We start from the raw sequence: 5,238 nt of genomic DNA on the forward strand, positions 1-5,238 counted from the left end.
ACCTCAAACACTTCTTCTGTAACAGCGGACACTCTGCGACAGTCAGACAGGCAACAAACTTTATTCAAAAATTGTCCTGAAGAGCCGATGCCCTTCAAGTGGGCGGGTAGGGTGCGGCCCGCACCCACGCTGGGATAAGAAGGGCATGCCCCTTCCCCAAAATGGGAGCCCTCTGGACAACCCGAGTTTGGACCTCCTGGTCTTAGCTGGTGATTGCAGTGTTCCAGGCGTCCTCTGCGACAAAGCCGGAGTGATTTATTCCGTTCCGTTCCAGTAATATATTTAAAAATACCACATAAAACTATATTGACTTATGTTGCTCAGATGCTAATATGCTTAGGTGAAACTATTAGGCCAACACACCCATCCACGTTACTCGTTCTTCTTTATATCCAGAGAGCTTCGTATTCATATACTAGAAGAAAAACGTTGTGCTAATGTACAATAGAGCTGCATCGCATCGTAATTCAGTAGGCATTAAAATTACGTATAGTAGAGAAATTTGGCTACGCGGCGTTGCTTTGATGTCGCGTGGCTATACGTGTGGAATGCAGCAGCTTGGTCGCAAGACGAAAGTCCGTGAATGTACAGCCACCTTAACACCGTAAGGCACCTTGCCGCGGTGGTCTAGTGGCTAAGGTACTCGGCTGATGACCCGCCGGTCGCGGGATCAAATCCCGGCTGCGGTGGCGGCATTTCCGATGGAGGCGGAAATGTTGTAGGCCCGTGTGCTCAGATTTGAGTGCACGTTAATGAGCCCCACGTGGTCGAAATTTTCGGTGCCCTCCACTACGGCGTCTCTCATAATCATATGGTGGTTTCGGGACGTTAAACCACACATATCAATCAATAACCCCGTAAGGCTCACTAATTCAACTTAGCCCATAAGTTTTGCATTAACGCACTTATTGATCAGAAGCAAAAGGCGATACGCAACATTATTCACAGCCACAAATGTGCTGGAAGGTGGAACAAAGACTAATCAAAATATGCATACTGCCCATCATTACTAAGTTTTTTTAGTGACCACAGCGCCGCCATTTTTTTTTCAAATATTGTTGGAACCTTTGACCCCACATGAACCTCTACTCATTTCTGAAAGATTCACGAATTTTTAATGTTGACTTGTTATATAAGAATGCGCTCAGAAAGTACTCATTGTGCCTTAAGTTAAATAAAGGAGATCATTTGAAATAGCAGCGATGAACTGCCCAGATCTTTCCCAGAAGTCATCCAGTGCACTTTTCTCGATGCTTCATATAATTGTATCCCCCCAATATTTCTTCTAATGCATCACTCTGTCTCAAACATTCTCGGTAGTTACTCTTCATGTCCATTACAACCGAAGTCGTTCTTCTTGAAGTATTTGCGCAGGCACACAGGGCCAAAGAAGAGACACATAAACGTGCACTGCCCGTTTGGCAGTACAATGAATTGGTAGTACATCGCTGTAGTAATGTCGAAGGGCAAAATACGGAACGCTACAATAGGGCTAGTGACAATGGTTTTGGTGCTTATAATTTTTGCAATTACTTTCTAAATTACTAAGATCAGGGAACCGGCACATTCTTCCACGAATATAGTCTCTGAAAAAGCAATGTCGTCTTTTGCTTGTACCCCATAGTCACGTATTTAACGACACGTCACTTTTTGCATTTTTCGTAGGGAAGCGCTCCTGTCCTGATGAGTCTGTCGCTAGCAAGGCGGCGTTGGTCTACTTCGCAAACATTGTGCATCGTTTTAACATTGAGCCAATAATCAGTGGTGTCAACGCGAAAGACGAAATTCAAGGCACATCAATGTGACGTCAGCCACAGGAGCTTGTGTTTACACCTCGAAAACACTATCAGTGACGGAAGATGCGACGACAGTAATATTTGAAAAAAAAAAGCACTGATATGCAAGGGGTCCGGCCACTCATTACCCGCAATAAAGATATGATGTCGCGACAGTCACTTTCTCTAAGGCATTGCACGTAACACCGGCTTGATGACGCTGTTCGAATCAATTGATGCCGCGCTAGGTAGCTTACTTGGGTTTGTCGGCAATCACGTAGTGAGCATTATGATGCCTTGCCATGCTAATTAAGAACGCACCTCGACAACTATTTCATTTCACGACATGTCGAGGCGTTTAATGGAGGCCTGTATGTGCATACATTTGCAGAATAGCATAATTTTTTACTTCTTGTATATGTTTTCATTTTTTTCTATTTACGTTTTTGGGTGACCTTTTCTGTTTTTGTGGTCCGAATTGGAGTTAACGAAAGCCCTACTTTTATTTTTATGTATTTTTCACTTTTAGAGTTTATTTCTCTTAAGATTTTTATTTTATACTTGGGAGTTAATCATTCCATGGACATTCAGACAGCTGAAGTCGGATGTTCAGCGATGCCTGTTCGCTCAGTTACGGTGTGGGACAACCAGAGACAACGAATAAGTTAACCTTAGATTGGTCGCATGAGAGTGGAACCACAAAGCATTAGTGATACGGTTCTTAAAGCACTTTTGGTGCATTGTTTGCACATGCACGCACACGCACATTCCTGCACCCTCAAGCACGAGATGGTACACCCGCACACAAAAGCACGCAATCAAATTCTACATCATGAGAAGATATCGAAGCCACAGTGATTTGGCAGGAGAAGGGTAATGTTTTACCTTTCTCCTGCTGGCACATTGTATGAGTCCTTCACATCCCTTAAAGAGTTTCTTTTTACGATATACAATGAGTGTCTGAAAGACGGAGATTTCAATATGCCTGATCTGAAATGGGTTGTCGATCAACCTGTCTTTGGTAATTTATCTGCTCTTTCTTTGGCATCTCGCGAGGCAATCGCTGCGAATGATATTTATTAGTTTGTTACAGAACCTACTAGGTGTGGCCATAATAGCTATTTTGTCTTGGATCTGCTTCTTGTTTTTCTAACCATCCATCGCTTTTGTCTAATAACACCATAAATCTCGGTGTTAATAACCATGATTGTACTGTGGCCTATTTTCATATCATTTCCTTTTATGTGCGCATGATTAGCCATAGAAAATATTTTTAGAAACAAAATAGTCTTTTTATCTAATGAATTTTCCACATTCTTGCAGGAATTCAATCGTTTAGCCGAGTCTGCAGATTGCAACACACTATAATATTCATTTTGCTTCACGTTTGTGAAGCAGTTGCTTCACAAATATGTCCCAAGAAATCAGTTGTGTGCCGAAAAACTCTTAAGTCAAGTCAATGAATAACAAGAAATGTCTCCTCCTAAATTTTCATAAAAAGCCGCGCAGCAGTGCCATACTTTTGGGGCTAAAAGCACTGGGGAAGGATGTGAAAATTTAAAAAAAAAATGGCACTGCTCCTAAAAAACAGCCAGGCCTGCACGGAATGCACAGCACTGTCGCAGCGAAAGCTGGAGGAGCGGCCTTTCAGGACCTTTTTCTACACAATCTTTGGGTATCTACTGCTAGCACACTTGAGGGGTACGCGCAAGACCTATAATCATTGCGTGGTATAGGTAGGCATTCACTATGTGGCATCCTTCGTCATTCTTCGGAGAAGCGTGGTACCCGCTGCACCCTTGCAAGGTACGTTGTTGTGCTGTGCCTGACGACGATGAAAAATTATGCCAGAAGCTTTTGTTATCCCTAAAATAGCTTGATGTCGTTCAAGCTATTTCAAGCAAAAGCTTGAAAGCTACTCAAGCAAAAGCTATTCAAGCAAAAGCTATTCATGCAAAAGCTATATCAAGCAAAAGCTATTCAAACAAAAGCTTGATCTCGTTCCCGTATGACCTGCGGACTGTTGCATGTGCCACAGTTCATAGGGGAATGAGATAAAGCTTTTGTAGAGGGTTCGAACATTCGACGACCCACTCGTTGCACAATTAGCATGATCTGACACCTAATTTTTCCTTTGCTGTTGTAAAACTCTTTATTACTCATATTCATTACGACAGAACTAAAATATTCAACCGTTATTTGGGGTGCCCAGCAAGAAGAAGCTAGACAGAATACAGAGACCAGCGGTGCGCTTTATTTGTGCAACGTACCGAAGGAAGGAATCAGTCGCACTGATGTTACGAAGATGCAACCTCAATCCTTTTGAACTAAGTAGAAATAAGTATAGGCTGAAAGTATTGTTCCGAATAATGCACGATCAACTGAAGATAGATAAGCTCGAATATTTACATTCTCCAGGCAAAAGAAATCCCCGAACTAACCAAAATTGTTCCGTCTTTTTTTTTTTTTGCACACGTCCTTGTCAGAGTGAATGGCTGCTTATTCCCCACAAGTGTTTGAACATGTGCGGGCGCTGTATGTGACTATGGCAGTTACTAAAGTTATTTTAATTATTCTTCTCCAAATGATCATAAAGGTATACCTTCTCATGTGTTGAAGGCTTGTTCTGATATAATTGCCCAGTACGTTTTTTAATCTTTCGGAAATAATTGTCTACGTCTTGCTTAACTAGGGTATGGAAAGTCGTGAATGTGGTTCCGATCTATAAAACTGACCCAATATATGTAGTCATTCACTATAGGCCAGTTTCGCTAGCACCTGTGTGTAGTAAACAATGGAACACATAGTCTACCGCGCCGTCACGAAAGGTATAGAAAACAATAACTTTTACAGAGTTTAAGCATGTAATCTCAGAATCATCGAGATTGTATTCGAGCTCGCGCGTCAATTAAGGTGGTTGAGACGCCTGCGGCGACGATCGGAACCACCCACCATGTTTACTCTAGCCGAAGAACAGTGCTCGTACAGTGACGCCAGTGAAGGGCACGATTCATCTATCAGCTTAATCGCACGGGCTTTGCACTTGCGCTCGAAGTAGAGGTTTTATCATAACATGCCTATACGGAGTCTCGCATTTTCTTTGACGGCACTCACGACCCACTTAGTCATGAAGCAAGGAGCTCGGGTGACACTTGCGGCTGGAAACGCTAATAATTTACATGTTTGCGGAGATCGTGGACTGATTCATTGTTGCTGAGAAATATTCGGATATGTAATGTAAGTAGCATACTTTCTTTTATTTTTTTTTACCTGTAACTTTTGATAAGAGTGTAACGACTAACCTGTGCGTCCTTGTTGCCTTCGTGAGCGGAAATATTTATGGTAACAAGAAAGAATTGCCCTGAAAGAGTGCAAACAACCAGAAATGTGCCTGTGGGATGCACATTGTTGAGTTGGCAAAAGATAACGCGACAACTACGCTAACGTCACTGCACTGAAACGT

The sequence above is a fragment of the Rhipicephalus microplus genome, chromosome 9 (assembly GCF_043290135.1).
Source record: "Rhipicephalus microplus isolate Deutch F79 chromosome 9, USDA_Rmic, whole genome shotgun sequence".
In the NCBI taxonomy this organism is placed as follows: domain Eukaryota; kingdom Metazoa; phylum Arthropoda; class Arachnida; order Ixodida; family Ixodidae; genus Rhipicephalus; species Rhipicephalus microplus.